The sequence below is a fragment of the Physeter macrocephalus genome, chromosome 20, assembly GCF_002837175.3.
Source record: "Physeter macrocephalus isolate SW-GA chromosome 20, ASM283717v5, whole genome shotgun sequence".
NCBI classification, from domain to species: domain Eukaryota; kingdom Metazoa; phylum Chordata; class Mammalia; order Artiodactyla; family Physeteridae; genus Physeter; species Physeter macrocephalus.
This window is the reverse complement of record NC_041233.1, coordinates 94,498,842-94,518,835: the sequence shown is the minus strand read 5'-3', so window position 1 is coordinate 94,518,835 and position 19,994 is coordinate 94,498,842. Positions and strand designations below refer to the sequence as shown.

The following is a 19,994-nucleotide window of genomic DNA, read 5'->3' as shown; positions in this document are numbered from 1 at the left end:
CCCGTGAGCCATGGCCGCTGAGCCTGCGCGTCCGGAGCCTGTGCTCCGCGACGGGAGAGGCCACAACAGTGAGAGGCCCGCGTACCACAACAACAACAAAAAATAAAGAAAAATTTAAAAATAACACCTCCTGCACAGAGGTGAGGGGGTGGATCCCGGTGATTCAAATGGCCACAGTGCCCCATACAATGCCTGTGGAATTTATAGCTTCAAATGCACAAATGCACAAAACGTGCATCCTTGGTTGCAGAAGCTTGTTCTTTGAGGAAGAGAAATTAATCCCACAAAGAGACCCTAACTCCTGACTTGCCTTTTCTAACAAGGGCCCTTTCTTTTGTCCTGGCCATCCAGGTATCACTGTAACTAGGCGCAAAGGTCTCAGTGCCCTATCTTTCCCTTCCAGCCCCTGTGAACTTCCCGAAGGCTTCTTTGCCAATAGCCCATCCATTATTCAGAACCTTCTTCCAAATCTGGCATCCACGAAATAAACCCTTCCCAATAACTGTGAGCTTATTGGTCATCCCTCCTGATTTGTTCGTAGTAAGGGCTTTCTATGGACAAGACCAGGAAGAGCAGCAAGAGGGTGGGCACATCAGGCACTGAGACAGGGCTGGCAAGAGTGGGAAGCATGGTATCTCACAGGCAACTCACTCAGTCATGAAAACAGGTTGCCAAGTAGCCCACGTGACTGGTGTGTGCAGAATTCTTTGACTGCCTCAGAAAAAGAAGAGCATTACACCAGTACAACATCATATTTCTGACTGCATCAAATTTTCTCTAGATGACTTGATGATAATAGTCTGAAGCTATACTTGCAAAATGACAGAGCTGGGATTACCTTTGGGATCACTTCTTCCACATGTCTCATCTTACACACGAATAAACTTAGAAGTGAAGTGGCTTGTCCATGGTCACAAAGGTAAGAAATGACACATCTGGTCTAGTGCCCTGGTCTCAACTTTTGATCTACTATACTTTCCACTGCATCACACAATTTCATATTCCTGCTGAACTTTAAAACTAAATATCTCAACAACAGTGATACAGATATTTTGCTCATTTCTTGACTTTAGCCCTTTATGATACACTTAAAAGAATGTTTACAGAGTGCTCCTCTGTGTGTAAAACCAAGGGCAAAATGCTTCAGTGAGCTAACCCGGAAGCTAGTCTTGCCCAAGAAATGCTTTCACTGTACTGTCATCCTTATATCATTACGTACGGCGTGCACATACATACGCCTGCAACTCCAATTAGCCAATATCATCAGTCACCTTGAAGCAGGTCATTTCCTGCTGATAAAAACAGTCTTTGTCAAGGCTGTAAGCAGTCAGGTTTTACCACCTGGTCATTAATCCCTAGAAATGCCCTATACCCAAATTCTTAATTGCTTTAACAAATGGTTTCCACGGGTGATTAAACATCAGAGCAAATCTGCAGCACTTGCACAGTAGTTCTTTGGGCGACTACAACTACACTCCTCCCCTCGATGCCAGGGAACTCGGAATGAGAAGTTGAGAGAACAGTGATGGTCAGAGAGAGGAGGTCTGAAGATGAGGGGGGACTGTGTTCTCACACCCTCCTCAGATGTCACTCTGAGAGCAGGTGAAACTATGAAATATGGGCATGTAAGACAGAAAGGTCTGGTGGGGAAACGCTGGAGTCTCAGCCATGATTTAACAAACTTCTGTTGGGAAGCTTTAAATAAAAGGATGCTTAAATAGGATTGGGGGTCACAGTTCTTGGGGGTCACAGTTCTTGGAGAAAAGGTCTCATAGCTGTCATGTTATGCCCATATGACTCTTCTATATTGGCTACATTGGCATCTCACTCAACCTCTAAGATATCTTCACATGACTTTGGCTTCTCATAGCAGGCTGGTCTCAGGATAGCTGGACTTCTTACTTGGTCACTGGATTTCCCCAAAGATATTGACCCAGAACATCACTTCTGCTGCATTATATTGTCAAACCAAGTCACTAATACCAGCCCAAAGTCAGGGAGAAGGAAATAGACTCCACTTCTCAATGGGGGAATGGCATACCTGTGCACAAGGAAAAAAGTTAATGGTGGCCACATTGGAGACAAGCTACCGAGTATTCCTTATTATCTACCAAAAACTCAGAGCTCTCCTAGGGAAATGGCTCTTCTACCACTCTGCCACACCTCAGCCCAAATGGCACTTCCTCCAGGCAGTCTTCCTTGATTCCCCAAGAATATGTTAGAGGCCCCTTCTGAATGTTCACATACTAAGTGCATATATCATAGCAATTGCTAGCACTCTTTACAAAGATTACTTGTTCACCTCTACACCCCCTTGCCTAGCTGCTGCTGAGAACACCGGTCATGTTCACCACTGCCTGCCCACTACCTAACATAGTACATCGTGCGTGGTGGACCCTCAGCAAATGTTTAGCCAATCATGGAAGCCTACTGGAGTTATCCTTCGGCTTCAAGAGTCAGGACTGAATCCTTGGTCTTTGTGTCTCTCTTCGCTTGTTTCCCCTTAACTTTTCTTCAGCCATACAAGAGCATCTGTTTTCATGTTAACAGCACCATCAAAACCTGTCCTGAACTAGTATTTTTTTTTCTGCTGCAGCTCCTGTGGGCTGGAGTGGTGGGTATCATGCACAAGAAAGATGCAGGGTCGGGGCGTAAGCTGCTCTAGAAAATGAGTCTACCATGATGCACCAGCCAGGAGCTTAATAGGGAGCGTGATCTCCAATTTGCTGAGCGTAGCTCGACAAGGAGCCCTGAGGTGGGCTTGTGACATGCCATTCCTCAGAGGGTTTCAGCTGCTGCTGTGCTACAGAGAAGGACTGATGACTCTGCTAAGAGATTTGAACACAGTCCTCTTAAAAAACAGAAGGGCTGGGGTTGCTGGGCTAATTGGAGTTGCAGGCGTATGTATGTGCACGCCGTACATAATCATGCATGTATCTTACATACGTAAACTAGAAGGGTAGAATATTTGAGGATAAAGCAAAAGCCAAAAGGACAAAGGACAACAGGCAATCTAATCCACTTAATGGGTCAGGGAGCTCGGAGCTGAGCCGCAAATGCATCATTTGATAACGGTAATGAAAAAGACAGCAATCTATATCTACAAATAGCATTACGGCAGATTTGGTTGAGAGGCCAAACTAAGTTGATGTGAAATTTACGAGACTGGCTGTCTCTCGGATATGATTGAGGAGGGAAGGCACATTCAATTCCTTCTTTCTTCCTTTGGTGCTCAGAGCGAATTAGGTCTTATTTCCAAGGTAGGCTTTCCTGTTAGGTGGGACTTTGTTCTCTTTAAATGAGAGTTAAGCGTTTTGCCACCCAAGTGTATCTTAATACGGAGGATGCCAATTTTACAAGTGGGTGAGGTCTCTGTCCAGCCTCTGTAGGTCTCTTGCACACACACGCCACATACACACGTCCTCGCGTGCACGTATGCACGCACGCACACACACACACACACACACACACACATACACACACAGGGTTCAAGGTTGCAGGTGGCTTGAGCTGGAATTTGCAGGAAAGCCTGTGTCTGAATCATGACTGAGCAGCTGGTCCTAGAAAATGTCTGAAATGTGTCCTGATGATTTGGACAGTATGTTTTGTGTCTGCCAAAACTCATTACAACATTCCTGTGCAAAATGCTGTTGCAAAGGTGCTTCATTTTCAACCAAAGTTCTAATACATCCTCCACGGTAATCACAATACACTGCACTGCAAAATATGCAGGATGCATTAAGCTTTTTTCTCCTTACGATGCCTCAGTCAATATCAGGTACCACTTACAGAGGGTAAGGAAGTCTTCGTTCAACACAGCAGTGTTCCTACAATTATGTGCTGATTGACCTTCACTTTGTGCTGTGCCTGCAAAGAAAGGGGACCGTGACAGATTGTACAGAGCAGAGCATGTACAAGTCAAATGGTTGAAAGGAAGCAATAAGCTTGTTCCTGCTGCGTGTGAAGTGAGTTTCACCCTAGACTTGCTCCTACTTCAAGAGTGACAGCCAACGCAATCAGAAGTTTGGGGAGGGATTTTGAGAAAACGGTTTTTAAAAAAAGTCACCCCTGGATTTAGGTCTTCACCTGTTTTGTGAGAAATTTTATAATAAGGGAAGTCACTTGACTGACTGGTTTCACACATCAAACCTAAGCAAATTCTCCCTTGTGAAGGAAATATGAATTCTGCATAAGATGCAACTACAGAGAGAAATTCTCTTCCCTCTTTAATTTTCTTAATGCCTTTTGCAGGTCTCTCTCCTTTGGTCAGGGTTAAGTAACTGCTGTAAAGTAGACTCAGGAATACATAATGATTCAAGAACAATAGACACGTATTTTTTGCTCACCTGACAGCCCAGCGCAGTTTCAAGTCATCGTGGTTGGTGGTGAGGGTGTGGGATGCTTTGCTTTACGCATCACTCAGAGACCCAGGCTGATGGAGGATTCATCAACTACATATGATGGTCTCCCTGGAGGTCTCCATCTCAGCCAGCTGGAAGGGAAAGGAACATGGAAAAGCCCACATGAAAGGTTGCATGGAGTATGGCCACATCACTTCTGCTCACACATTCTTCTGGCTAGAAATCTGCCACACCAAGCTGCAAGGGAGGCTGGGTAATGTGACCAGGAGGAAGAGGACGTGGATTATGGTGAGAGCTAGCTATCCATGCCACACTCCTCTCTTCCCTGTTCTTTCAGTGGTGGAGTTCCCAGTTTCCCAGGGTCTCTCTCAGTTTTATAATAGGACATGCTCCCCGCCAGACACTTTCAGGATGCAACGATTACTATCTATAGAATACTCTCAAGGGGCCAGCCAAAACACACCTCCTAAATTCAAGACTGAAATTTCCAAAACCCTACTGTACATCTATCTGATGATCAAAAAATGAGCACCTAAAATTCGACACACGATACCAAATTTGTTATCTAACCTCATCTGTAAGATGGAGATGATAACAGTATCTATTCATAAAGTTGTGATGAGGATAAAATGAATTAATATGTGTGAACCACACAGAAAAGTGATGGTACAGAGCGGGGGCTTAATAAATGTTGGTCATTATTATTTTTTTCCCCTCCCTCCTTCTTCTCTGGCAAATCTGTTCCCCTTCCCGTGTTTCATACCCCTCACCACCTACTTATTAGACCAAGCTAGAAGCCCTACTGGACTCCTTTTCAGCTCTTACCACCATCCAGTGACTCTCACTAACTCTCAGAGCCGCTGCCTCATCTTCATTCTGTCATCCTCTGACTCAGACACTCGTTACTTCTCAACTGAACTGTTGCAAAGTCCTGCTCGGTGCCCATCTGTTCTCTGCTGTCTTCTTCCTCTAGCTCTCGTTTGCCAGAGTAATATCTTTAAAATGTTCTAAACTGTGTTCTCAAATGCTCCAAAGGCTTTTTATTGTCAATACGTATAAAGACCCACAATCCTTAGAGCTGGAAAAGCAAGTTCAGCCAAGTTGGAACAGCCTTGAATTCTCTCCTGGTTTTTCCCTCCCTCCATTAACTTCAGGACAAATCATAATTGGTAAGTGATAGAGGTATGAATAAAATGTTGGCGGGGGGGTGGAGGCAGACTAGATGCATTCTGATTGGAGGTGGATGGCTGTTCTGAAGATGTGACATCTGAGCTGGAAATGAGAAATTTGAAAGAAGGCAAAAAAGGGTGGGCTTTTTTCCAAATTTGGTTTCATGTGTGTCAAATTTCAGGTGCTCATTTGATCATCAGATAGATGTACAGTAGGGTTTGGGAAATTTCAGTCTTGAATTTAGGAGGTGTGTTTTGGCTGGACCCTTGAGAGTATTCCATAGATAGTAATCCTTGCATCCTGAAAGTGTCTGTGGGGAGCAGGTCCTCCCTTCCTCTGTTCCAACCATAGCCGACGACTTACACTCTTTGCTCTCTGTGCCTTTTTGAGTCTGATCCTTGTACCGTGAGAGCCCACCCTTTTTGCCTTCTTTCAAATTTCTCATTTCCAGCTCAGATGTCACGTCTTCAGAGCAGCCGTCCACCTGCAATCAGAATCCATCTAGTCTGCCAGCATCCCCCCCAGCATTTTATTCATACCTCTATCACTTATCAATTACGATTTGCCCTAACATTAATGGAGCCTGTCTCCTCTACTCAACTGAGTCCCTGAGTGTCCCCAAGCAGAGTTAGTCTCGCCACCATGATACCTTAACTTAATGTTCACATTTTCTCGGCTTACTGGTGTATAAATATGGAACAGGGACTACCTGCAACTGGGCTACGTGGACTCCCTCTTCCTCAATACCTGTTAGATACCAGGAGGTCTCGTGATCTGGTTCAGAGCCCTCCTCCTTCTCCTTTCCTAGCCTTACGTCCCTCAAGTGTTGAAGAGAGAGAGGAGGCATGGTGGACAAGAATCTCCTTGCGTGGTAAGGGGCTCTCCCCAAACTCACTTTGATCCAGTCTAGTTCCACCCGCGGCTGGTGGCTGCCAAGTAGGTGGGGTGATGATGTTCTTAGAAAAAGATTAGCTTTAACCGAGCACCCTCCGCCACTGAGGGCCTCTCCCAGAAGGCGGCCACCATCCCTTGTGCTCACTAGGCACGCTCACTGCTACTTCTCGGTTAAACCTGGTACTCTTCACGGAGAGCGGCCAGGACTGCTCGAGTCCTCTCCTACACCCTCTAAGGCCGATGAAGAATATGAATGAGGTGCAAGCGGTCCCATTTTCTCCCCAGACACCTTATATTACAACCCATCAAGACTGCTAGCCTGGCCTCATGCAATGGGTCCTTCATCCTCAGAAATCTCTAGATCTGAACTCTGTTGGTCCAAGGATGTCCCCAAACTTCAGGGAACCTGTGAGATTCTGAGACCCAAAAGGACAATGTAAGCTCTGCCCTAGCATTCCAGCACGCTCCACCAATAACCCTGAAAGCATTCACGCGCACGGGAGCATCAGAGGGCCCCTGGGAGGCTGACAGCTCAGCACACGGCTAGTCAAGGAGCAAGCTGCCAATCTCCACATGCTGAAGTTCCCTCCAGTCTTTAAGAAAAATTCTATTAGAAGCCCTGTTGTTTGGCTTTAGGAATGGGAGGCAATGGTCTCTCACCTGGGGCACTGCGCTGTAAGACGCCCCTGCCCTCCCAGCACTCTCGCCTGACACTGGATGGTGGGGCTGGGGCCAGCACAACTCTGGTCCCTCCCAATGGGCCCTAAGGAGGCAGCACTGGCTTGTGTGCTCAGGAGTGTCTTTGTAATGTGGCGTACGTGGGACCTTTCTCCAGCTACAATTCTGGGGCAGAGAAAAACCCATTTTGAGGGCTTCCCTGGTGGGGAAGTGGTTAAGAATGTGGTGGTTAAGAATCCGCCTGCCAATGCAGGGGACACGGGTTCGAGCCCTGGTCCGGGAAGATCCCACGTGCCACAGAGCAGCTAAGTCCGTGCGCCACAACTCCTGAGCCTGCGCTCTAGAGCCCGCGAGCCACAACTACTGAGCCCGCGAGCCACAACTACGGAGCCCGCGAGCCACAACTACTGAGCCCACGAGCCACAACTACGGAGCCCGCGAGCCACAACTACTGAGCCCGCGTGCCTAGAGCCCGTGCTCCGCAACGAGAGAAGCCACCGCAGTGAGAAGCCCGCGCACCGCCATGAAGAGTGGCCCCCGCTCGCCGCAGCAATAAAAAGCCCGCACCCAGCAACGAAGACCCAGTGCAGCCAAAACACAAATAAACAAAATTAAAATTTTTAAAAAAGCTTTATTAAGAAAACCCATTTTGACACACTGTTAATTGTCTTCTAAGTACATACAGTCCTGGTGGCCTTATCACGGTTTTTTATAACACATTTTCTAAATGCACATCTCCCCGCAGACGCTGGAAACTCTTGAAAAGACTTGATCGTCAACATTTCGTTTCACCAAATGAGCACTTCACAGGTGGGCAATACGTGTCCGATACGTTATTTTCTAACCTCCAAAAAAGTTAAAGCACCAGGATCATGAGATGCCAACCTCCTTACTTTTCAGAAGGCGAAACTCAGGTCCCAAAAGATGAGGTCGCTTATCCAAAGGCACACAGCTAGTTGGGATTGCATTTCACATACAAACGTCTACACTTAATGATATAGCAGAAGCAGAAGCCAGCCAAGCAGATTTGATGACTGGCCTTTGGAGAAAAGAAAGTGGGTAATGGAAAACACTGTACAAATTCCAAAAGGTAATTTGTGCAGATGAGGCACATTTTTCATTCCCTGGTCTGGTAAGGTTTGCCAGTGTGTGCCGTGACTAATTCCTGTTGGCCCAGCCTAGGATTCTTGTTTGCAGGGCAGCATGACAGATTTGTTGGTATGAGCTGGCTTTAATTCATTTCAGGCCAATCCTGGAAACCAGAGGCTCTGTCATGTCTTCATTGCAACATTAACTCCATTTTTCTTCTTTCCCTCCTTCTATTAATAAGCAGAGGCCACTCAATAGGGCAATCTTAACTGCCTGCTGAAGGTGGCAGCCAGAAGTATAAATAATTCTGCTCATGGACCCTTTTCTTCTTTTCCGGGAAGAGCAGTGGTTTTGTTCTCGTATCTCTCAAGGAGCTCCAAAGTGGATAAACTCATTCAAGACAGCTTAAAGGTTTCCCGGAGAAATAGAAATTCCAGGGCAGGCTTCCCAAGAAGGCGCAAGTCCTCCAGTGCTATCTGATGAACTCCCCGGGATTTGGAGTGGCTATAAGAATTCCCTCTAAGCCCCAGCTGTGTCCACACATAACTCCATCTAGGAAAGCGTGGAGGGGTTGGAACCTGAGATATTATCCAGGGAGGTTTTTACCCTGCTTTGTCTACAAACTCAAGAAAGCAGCTGACTTATTGAGAAATCTCAGAATAGGGGTGGAGAGGAAGAAAGGTGAAAAGCGAAGCCTGCAGCTGTGGCCAGAGTCCTCCACGTGTGGGTGGATCCCTAGGGGCACTCGGGACAGTCTGCGAGGGAGGGCGGTCTATGGGCACAGACCCTTCGGAGGCAGCAATGCGTGAGTCAACAGCCCCCAGCAGAGGCACCTGTCTGTCTTGTTCACCTTCATGCACTGGGAAAGGCCTCATCTAAATCGACCCAAGTCCAAAGCCATCCTTGGCAGAGAAATAGAAGCCAAACACTTTGTTCACTTGTGCGTCCTTTGCCTCACCGTGAACTAATCAGCTCAGCCAGGACAATGTGGAGCACCAGCTGGGCACTGTGCACAGTGTGCCCACACCCAGCTCTGTGACGGGAAAAGAGCACCCTGTGAATAGCACAGGGGCACCCACGAGACACGGGGAGCAAGGCAGAGGGTATTCCACTGAGGAGGAGTGCTGGGCAGACATCTACACATCAGCACGAACCCCTATACACTTTTCAATTTATATTCTTAAACTCACCCATTAACACATTACCTAAGATAACTGTGATGTTTCCCTTAACATTTAGGTATTTATGTAAGGCCTAGTGAATCTATTGGACATAATATTAAAATGTACTGTGCTCTTCCAGAGACTGTTAGGCTGTGTACACAACACCCAGGAACTGCATAGCCTGCCTACGTTCTGTGCTTTTCCAGCAATGTACCGTATGTCAAATTTCTGTGTCAAGTGTCCTATCATTCCCAATCAATTTCTTTCCTTTCCCACCTCTAAGAATCACATGGAACGTTTTTAGATATACGCAAGTATTTCAGAATGGAAAAGATAGGGAGGCGTATTGCTATCGATCCGTCATATTTATCTATGGGAAAAGTTGAAATATAGAACATCTAGAGGGTCTAAGAATAGTAACTGATTATGCTCACGTATGTTTTCAGAAAGCAAAGCAACAGTAGAATTTTCTGAGACAAAACCTAATTCTCACAGACTCACAACTTAGAGAACGAACTTATGGTTACCAGCGGGGAGGGGTGGGGGAGGGATAGATTGGGAATATGGGATTGACATGCACACACGGCTATATTTAAAATATATGTGGGTGGATCCCTAGGGGCACTCGGGACAGTCTGCGAGGGAGGGCGGTCTATGGGCACAGACCCTTCGGAGGCAGCAATGCGTGAGTCAACAGCCCCCAGCAGAGGCACCTGTCTGTCTTGTTCACCTTCATGCACTGGGAAAGGCCTCATCTAAATCGACCCAAGTCCAAAGCCATCCTTGGCAGAGAAATAGAAGCCAAACACTTTGTTCACTTGTGCGTCCTTTGCCTCACCGTGAACTAATCAGCTCAGCCAGGACAATGTGGAGCACCAGCTGGGCACTGTGCACAGTGTGCCCACACCCAGCTCTGTGACGGGAAAAGAGCACCCTGTGAATAGCACAGGGGCACCCACGAGACACGGGGAGCAAGGCAGAGGGTATTCCACTGAGGAGGAGTGCTGGGCAGACATCTACACATCAGCACGAACCCCTATACACTTTTCAATTTATATTCTTAAACTCACCCATTAACACATTACCTAAGATAACTGTGATGTTTCCCTTAACATTTAGGTATTTATGTAAGGCCTAGTGAATCTATTGGACATAATATTAAAATGTACTGTGCTCTTCCAGAGACTGTTAGGCTGTGTACACAACACCCAGGAACTGCATAGCCTGCCTACGTTCTGTGCTTTTCCAGCAATGTACCGTATGTCAAATTTCTGTGTCAAGTGTCCTATCATTCCCAATCAATTTCTTTCCTTTCCCACCTCTAAGAATCACATGGAACGTTTTTAGATATACGCAAGTATTTCAGAATGGAAAAGATAGGGAGGCGTATTGCTATCGATCCGTCATATTTATCTATGGGAAAAGTTGAAATATAGAACATCTAGAGGGTCTAAGAATAGTAACTGATTATGCTCACGTATGTTTTCAGAAAGCAAAGCAACAGTAGAATTTTCTGAGACAAAACCTAATTCTCACAGACTCACAACTTAGAGAACGAACTTATGGTTACCAGCGGGGAGGGGTGGGGGAGGGATAGATTGGGAATATGGGATTGACATGCACACACGGCTATATTTAAAATATATAACCAACAAGGACCTACTGTATAGCACAGGGAACTCTGCTCAACACTCTGTAATAACCTAAATGGGAAAAGAATTTGAAAAAGAATAGATACATTTAGATGCCTAACTGAATCACTTTGCTGTACACCTGAAACTAACACAACACTGTTAAGTCTACATTTTTTATTTATTAAAAAAAATAAATAGGGCTTCCCTGGTGGCGCAGTGGTTGCGCGTCCGCCTGCCGATGCAGGGGAACCGGGCTCGCGCCCCGGTCCGGGAGGATCCCACGTGCCGCGGAGCGGCTGGGCCCGTGAGCCGTGGCCGCTGAGCCTGCGCGTCCGGAGCCTGTGCTCCGCGACGGGAGAGGCCACAGCGGTGAGAGGCCCGCGTACCGCAAAAAAACCATAAAAAATAAACAAATAAATAAATAAATAATCAAACAACTTCCAATGAGCACTACTTCCCAGGAGGCCCTTAATAAAAGCTTCATAACGACGGCAAAACAAACAAACTAATTCTCACAAGGTCTATTAAAAGGTCTTTTTCTCATTCTGCTGCTGGACCCGTGACCGTTACTTCCATGACACAACTTCTTGATACTGCAAAGGTAACACTAGGCTGATTGCCCCATTCATCACATGATGTGACCAGGAGTCCCCAGGTGCTACAAACAATACCACAGACAAGCCAGTGCCAGTTCCCGACATTTTCATTTCACCCTAAAGTAAATGCGGGCAGCCAAGAATTGTGAGTGTGCAGCATGGGGTGTTCTTGTAAGGTTTCATACGTTTCTCGTCTGCCATCAGCATAACACTAGATTTTTGGTATTTCTTATAAATGGGTCTTTCCTCTTCAAAGAACATCTTAGCTGCTCTCCGTCCAAAGATTCACTTAAGAAAAAGCATGACCTAAGGGAAAATAAAAGAAGGACAATCCCCTTTACTTTCTAAATCTTCTCACCAGCAAATCCTTAGCTCTAAAGGGAAGAGATGAGAAGATGCTGGGGTTATTGATTAGAGGAAGCTCTAATCCTTAGGTAGAAGGGCACTGCTCTAAGCAAGGTAAGGATGGAAAAAGGGAGAAGGAACGATAATTTCTTATAATGGTTGCTTCACTCCAAGCACTCCCTTAGTTATGAGGTTGACAAAGATAAGCAGAAAAAGATTTCCATCCCTCAGAGAAATCAAACTCATAGGGAAGGCAAACATGCATATTAACTAGAAAAGTGTTTCATGCATAGATGGGGTCCAGTCAGTGCTTGTTGGCCGGATGATTTACCTATAATAAAATTCAAATTCTCATACTGCACCATACCTGGGTCAAACTCTGGCTCCACCACCAACAAGCTGTGTGGTATTACACAGGTTACTCAACATCTCTGTGTTATTGTGAACTACTTTGCTCAGTGCCTGGCAAATAAATGTAGTAGTAGTTAATATTAATATTATTACTGTTACTGCCTGCCTCATCCTTCATCTCTCCCTATGCTCCCCCATCATCCCTTCCTTATAACCTACACTCCGGTCATACCAAGCCAGGGGCTGCTTTCTGGACACACCATGATACTTCACGTTTCTGAGTTTGAGATTTTCGTTCTGTCTTGTCCATCGAGAGTGGGCTTCTCAAACTGGCTGCGAACGCTTGGAGGGAGGCACTGTGCTTTTTCACATTCAGCATTCCAGCACCTGGCACATTTCCTGGAACAGGGTAGACACTTAACAAATATTTGTTGAATTAACTGTGTGTTAAACTAAATCATGTGAATAAAACTATGCACATCAAGGTAGGGAAAAAGTGAGGAATTCTTCATAGGGAATAAATCAGAGAAAGGTTTCCCATAGGAACAGACGGTTTAACTTGCAAGGCTTTGAAGGATAAATTCATCAGGGGCTGGAGGTCTGGTGTTGTGTAAGTGTTGCAGTCAGCGCAAGACGTTGCATAGGGTGGGTGCTCTCTAAGCAGGGAGCTGAATGAAGGAAAGAATGGAGACACACGTTTGTTCTCAAAACAACAGCTTTTTTTTTCACGCTAAGAAAAAGCCCAACTTGGATTGTTTGGCTTCATTTTAGTCTCTGCCCTGCATCGATAATATTATTTTTGTAAACTTGTGAGTAATGAGGAAGGAAAAGGTCTTAGACATTTCTCAGACTTTAATAGATAAACCAAATAACAATAGACAATCCTCACTATTCTTCAGTCCCCTCATCTTCCAAGTCTCCTCTGCCCCAGCTCTTTACTCCCCAAAGGCAATGGCAACCTCTTCTCCATTCTCTTCTACATCATCTTCATCTGAGCCTGTGCAGAAGCAGACCTCAGCAACCTGATGTTCACGGGGAAAGGGAATTTTGCTCAGAGTCACACCTTTATAAAATGTATACAATACACACCAGCTATTTCCTGTTTATCCGTGGACAGCAAGCGATCCAACAAAAGGCAAATGTGCTACAAGACCTAAACCAAGGCATATCCCCACACCTCCCGTGAAGTCTGCCTCTAGGTACTCTGCTAGGGTTGGGTGGAAAGACATAAAAGGCTAAAGAGAATGAGGAAGGGGCCACACAGAAGATCAGCGAGGACCAAGACCTGTGGCAAGAGGCACTTGGTATGTTTGGGGAAGAGCAGGGAGAGCAAGGGAAGCGTGGAGGCAAGAGTAGCAGGAGGTGGTGAAAGCAGAGCGATCCAGGACCCGACAGGTAAGGTGTTGACGGCCATGGTAGACTCTCTGGACGCACAAGACAGACATACTCCCATCCTTTGTACACAAATGGTCTACCAGGGAAAAGATACATCTCAGAAACAGTCGTCACAAACACGATAAGCACTACGAAATGAAAATGCAAGCATTAGAGGATCATCGGATGAAGGCTGCTCATGCACCTAAGGGATTGACAAAAGGCTTCCCAAGTTCTTTAAAGAAAGTATCCGTCAAGCAATAGATGAGTTGGGGTAGCAGGTAGAGCATTCCAGGGAGAGGAAACAGAATGGACCAAGTCTCAGGATAGAGAGAGAGAGAGAGAGAGAGAGGTAGAGAGAGAGAGAGAGAGGTAGAGAGAGAGAGAGAGAGAGAGGTAGAGAGAGGGAGAGAGAGCACTTGAGGCTAAACAGTGAGTCTAAGGAGGAGAGAGGTGCTGAGGAGGGAGACCACAAAGCGTGACAGGGCTGGATCTTAGGAGCCCTTGTAAAACATGGCAGAGATTTTGGTCTCTATCCTAAGAGCTACAGGAAGCCACCTTAAGCGTGGAGAAATTTATCAGATGGGAGTTTTAAGAGGGTCACACTGGCAGGTAATTTAGTGTGGCTGAAATACAGAGTGTGGAAGGGAGGTGGCGAGAGATAACACTGGGGAAGTTAGCCGAGGCCAGGCTGTGCAGAAAAAAATCCAGAAAGGTCCTTCTGCCCAGAAAGTTTTTAAAAAGAAAGAAAAAGGATAGGCAATCTAACACGCACGAAGGAAAATATCAGACGTCTCTCTTGGGAAACATTGCTCTCTTGCCCACTAACTTTATTTTCTTGACCAATGAAGCTGAAAGTTATGTTTCCACCTTGTTCTTATCTTAGCTTCACAGTAACTGTCAACGTATGGGTCATTTACACTCGTGCTTCTCACATTCACTCGAATGTGCATTAGGATCCCTGGTGACATTAATAAAGTGCAGATTCTGGTTCAGTAGGTCTGGGGCAGGGCCTGAGATGTTGCATTTCTAACATGCTCCCAGGTAATGCTTGGGATGCTGGTCCGTGAACCACACTTTGAACAGCAAGCCACATACAGCTCTAGAGCTAAACAGAAGGTATTTGGGGCTTTCTGAACATATATGTAATAATAGTGTTAAAAATGCAAAACAAGCAAGCAAACAGAACCAGCAGATTATGCCTCAGTTACTGTGCTGCCTGCTTTCAGAGAACCTGGGTGTGACATGTCTTTCTATAAAGAGACTTGAGGAGATGTTCGGTGTGTAACTTAACTGGAAGCAGCTCAACTCCAACAATACTTCTCTAGGAAGCGCAAAACTGGAGTCCGTCTGACTGTGACCCTACACCACAGTGACACCTGCTGGTGGATTGGTGGATTACACGTTAAGGCTTTGAGGATAACTGAGTCAAGTGAGCAAACTTTTTCACACACAGCTTTAACGGAAGTGCAACTTCTGGTCGTGAAAGGACCCTTTAAAATAAGATGTCAGAAATACCTTGATAAGGATTAAGGTCTGCACAGTAGTGTGCTGATAAAAGTTCAACAACTGGCTCTCCGGGAAAAAAAATACGTGAGTAAACACATATATTATAAACTTTACTCACATAAAGGATATGCAGCACATGATTTATCAATGACAATAACAGGCTTTGTTGTCAATTCTGAATAGAAATTTATTCTCACAGAACACTTTCTCTTATTTTGCCAAAAACTCGCATCGGTTGCTAATCCATAATTGCAAGTCGACAGCGTTTTGACAAAAACAGTCTCTGAAAAAATGCTTGGTTAGTATGCAACTTAGCAAAACTCCATTCATGTCATTGATGGCATGAATGTAGTTCTGACATGAACGTTGGCTGGTATTTTTGTTTACGTTAATGAATAAAACAACGAAACAACACAAACATACGTTAGGACTCCACTCATTACTCAATGACATGAGAACGACTTCTTTGTGAAACTGGACGACAGTTTTGAATACTGGAAGACTACTTCTTCAATCTGGGGACTATTTATAATGTAACAGGTAACGACATGACACAATTTTAAGTTTAATCTGCATTAATAGCACTTCTCCATCACTTTCTTAAGTCTAGTTGATCAACAAAACAATAAATCTAGACCTGATCTGTGGCATTTTTCAGCTTCCATGTTATAAATACGCCCACCAAGACCAGTTTCAAGCTCCTGAGGTAGCATCACTGACTGTGAAGTTGGGAGGATGTGCAGGAGCACACAATTCTGTAGTATTTCTACCCTGCAGGTAAAATAGAAGTAAATAACTTCAAGGGTATGTCTAGGTAATAGAAACCTGTAGTAAAATAATCAAGAAGCAATGAAGTTTTGAGTGTTTTTAACCTTTGTTTTTAAACAGTTTATCTAATTGTAATATTGTATAATTTAATTTTTAATAGTGACTGTGTTTAACAACCAGCTCACAACATTCCTAAAAATTTGACAGCTGGTTCTCATGAGCCAGTAAGAGCCAGCTCTAGCAACACCACTGGGTCTTTGGGATGGGGAGGTTTGAGGATAACATAGAAAAGGATTCAGGGAGCTTGGAGGCTACTCTAAGACTTGAGACCTAAGAAAGGTCTATGCCAGCTCTTGACCAGGTCAAAACAAAATGGCAAATGAAGTCATGGAAATCACAGTGGAATACAGAACTACTCCTGATGTGGGGAAAGAACTAAGACAAGTTGCTCTACTCAACAGTGGACTTTAGCAGGGACGTGGAAGGGACAAGGCAGGGGGCTGAGGCAATGACAAGGTTGCCAAAAGGGAAAGAAGGGGGAGAGGGCAGACCCCCGGGGCATAATCTCTTCTGGCAAATAGAAGAGGAGGAAATACTCCCTGATTCATTTTATGAAACAGGTATTACTCTGATACCAAACCAGACAAAGTACAAAAGAAAAAATTACAACTACAGCCAATATCCCTCATGAATGTAAACACAAAATCCCTTAAGGAAATATTAGTATATAGAATTCATAAATATATTTTTAAAATTATATGTTATGACCAAGTGGAGTATAATCCAGGGATGCAAGAAGAGTTCAATATTTTAAAAAATCAATGTAATCCACCATACTAGCAGGCTAAAAAATATGACATGATCATATCAATCAATGCAGAAAAAGCATCTGATAAATTTCAATACCCATTCATGACATTTAAATTTTTTTTTAATTCGGAAAAATAGGAAATAAGGTGAACTTCCTCAACTTGATAAAGTGCACCTACAAAAAACCTACAGCTAATATTATACTTAATGGTTATATTGAATGTTTTCTCCCTGAGATCAGGAACAAACAAGAATATCCACTCTCATAGCTCTTATTCAACAAAGTGCTGGAAGTTCTAATCAATGCAATCAGGCATGAAAAGGAAAAAAAAGACATAGAGATCAGAAAGGAAGAGATAAAATTGTCTCTGTTTACAGATGACATAATGATTGTCTACACAGAAAATCCCAAGGAACCCAAAATAAATTCTGGGAACTAATAAGTGAGTTCAGCAAGATAAATATACAAAAATCAATTGTATTTCTCTATAGTAGCAGTGAACATATGGACACCAAAAATTAAAAACACAATACCACTTATAAAAAATACATAGGGGTAAAGATAACAAAACATGTTCCAGACTTGTATGTTATAAACTACACAAAACTGAAGAAAGAAATCAAACATCTTAATAAATGGAGAGAAATGCCATATTGATGGATTAGAAGACTGAACACAATAAAAATGTCAATTTTCTCCAAATTGATATACAGTTTTAATGCAATTCCTAGCAAAATGTCAGCAAGTTTTTTTAAAAATATAGACAAGATTATTCTAAAATTTATATGAAAATGCAAAGGAACTAGAACAATTTTGAAAAAGAGCAATAAAGTGGGAAGAATCATTCTACTCATTTCAAGACTTACGATATAGCTACAGTACTAAAGACTGTATGGTACTAGCGGAGGAATAAACACATAGATCAATAAAACAGAATAGAGAATCCAGAAATAAACTCACACAAATATGTGTGAGTTTTTGACAAAGGTGCAAAGAAGGAAAGATAGCCTTTTTAACAAATGGCACTGGAGCAACAGGATATCCACAGGCAAAAAAAAAAAGAACCTCAAGCTAAGTCTTATACCTTATATAAAAAATTAACTTAAAATAGATCAAAAACTTAAATATCAAATGTAAAACTAAAAAATTGTTAGGAAAAAACAAGAGAAAAATCTTTGAGATCTAGGGTCTAGGCAAAGAGTTCTCAGACTTAACACCAAAACATAGATCCTAAAAGGAATTAATTATAATTAAAATTAAAGTCATAAAATGATAAATACAAAATCAAAAACTTTTGCTTTGCAAAAGATCCTGTAAAAAGGGTGAAAAGACAAGCTACAGAGTGGGAGAAAATGTTTGCAAACTACTTACCCAACAAAGGACTAGTATCTAGAATATATTTTAAAACTCAGAACTCAGCAATAAAAAAGGAAGCAATTCAATTAGAATATGGGCTAAAGACACGAAGAGACATTTCATAGAAAAAGATATAGAGGTGGCAAAAAAAGCCCATGAAAAGATGTTCAACATTATTAGCTATCAGGGGAATGCAAATTAAGACCACCATGAGATACCACTACACCCCTATCAAGATGGTAAAAATTAAAAATAGTGAGAACACTAAATGCTGGTGAAGATGCAGAAAAACTGGATCACTCGTATGTATTTGATGGGAATGTTACAGCCACTCTGAAAAAGTTTGCCAATTTCTTTAAAAACTAAATATGCAATTACCATATGACCCCAAAATTGCACTTCTGGGCATTTATTCCAGGGAAATAAAAATTTATTTTCACACAAAAACCTGTATCAAATTTAATTTAAAAATATTTAATCGCCTTCTTGAGAGTTACACAGACGTATAAAAGCAGACACAGGACAAAATCTCTGTCCAGTCCCCTGCCTTGTCACCACCTCTCTGTTCATTATGTCTGGAATGGCATGTAAGTTTTGTCTTCACCTGATGGATAATGGATGCTCGCAATTCTGTGATGAAAAGGGTTCTAAGGCCTTGGAATTCCAAGGTTGGCAGGAAAAGTTTTCAAAATTAATTAGTGTTGTCTGCATGAATATAACCAGTAAGGATGGCAATATACAAGCTTAATATTTGCCAGCTGTAAATTGAAATATGTTGCCTCACCAATCATAGAATATTAAAACCAGAATAGGTATTAGCAATAACCAAGCAGATAACTCTTTTATTTTACTGATGTGGAAACCAAAGAAGTAAAATAAGAGAGAGCCAGACCCCAAGTTTATTATCTGACCTCTCCATTTTACCAAGTCCAGCCTTGCTTCTAGTAGTAACTGAGTAGATATTTCAAGTCCATGAGTTTTCTCTTTGTGTGGAAGGGATTTTACTTCTGTGGTTATTTCTCACAAACAGCTTCTTGATGCTGGAATTGTCCTAGGAAAAAGGGGAGAGCATTCTAGAAAAGAAAATATCGAACTCCAAAAATTTGAAACAGAATCTGTCTCATATTCATCATCTTGCTAGTCAGGCTAAAGTTTTCAGAGACTATCTGGCCTTATTTTAAGAAGTACAAGTGTTCTTCTCTCATATTTTGGGAAGTGGTAGAGTAGAGAGATGTAAAAATGTGATGCTGGTACCCTCAAGCCCTTTGCCTATGAAAACCATCACCGCATCATGCTGGGAATTTACAGAGGTCTTTTCAGGCTTCCAGAAATAGCAGGTTCCATCTTTCCTGTTAGTTCCTTTGCCCTGCTAATATCAAAGAGATCACTAAACTAAACTCCATGAATAAATGGAATCAAGTTAAGATTTTCAGATTTTGACTTTTATGTTTTAAAAGAGGGAAAGAAGACAGCTACTTAAACCCTTTGCCCCTGAGAACAAGCTGTGCTAAGAGATCTGAAATCATTACTGGCTGCTTTGGTTCCATGTGCCTTGAGACTTACAGAAACTCTGTCTGAAGCCTGGCTACAACCTCCCCAAGTAACTACGTAGCGATGGTTAATGAATATGCAAGAATTCGAGGATCAGGCTGGGGTGAGCAGGCCTGACATTTGATCTTTTGAGTGAAACTCAGGATAACAGCTCTCAGTGTGCTTTCTGAAAGCCTCCCATGGCCCTTACTGCTGCCAGCCTCCCACCTTATCTGCAGGCACCCAAAGCTTCAAATTACAGCAGCTAATCAGATGAAAGCAGAAATGCATCCTTCTAATGGAGGGAGAGGTTAATGCCCTGACCTTTTTCCTTCACTGGCAGAGGCAAAACAAAAACACAGATG

The 19,994-nt window shown here is 43.4% G+C and overlaps 1 protein-coding gene across 2 annotated transcripts in view; it reads right to left on the bottom strand.

Annotated features, from left to right (window-relative positions):
* The window catches only part of FUT10 (fucosyltransferase 10), a 176,291-nt gene that overhangs the window by 26,044 nt on the left and 130,253 nt on the right, over positions 1 to 19,994 (bottom strand). For both annotated transcript variants that reach the window (XR_003677782.2, XR_003677781.2), the window contains 2 exons: positions 4,347 to 4,492; positions 3,790 to 3,867 (listed from right to left, as the gene is read on the bottom strand). The gene's annotated coding sequence lies outside the window, so the exon portion shown is untranslated. The remainder of the gene's footprint in view (positions 1 to 3,789; positions 3,868 to 4,346; positions 4,493 to 19,994) is intronic.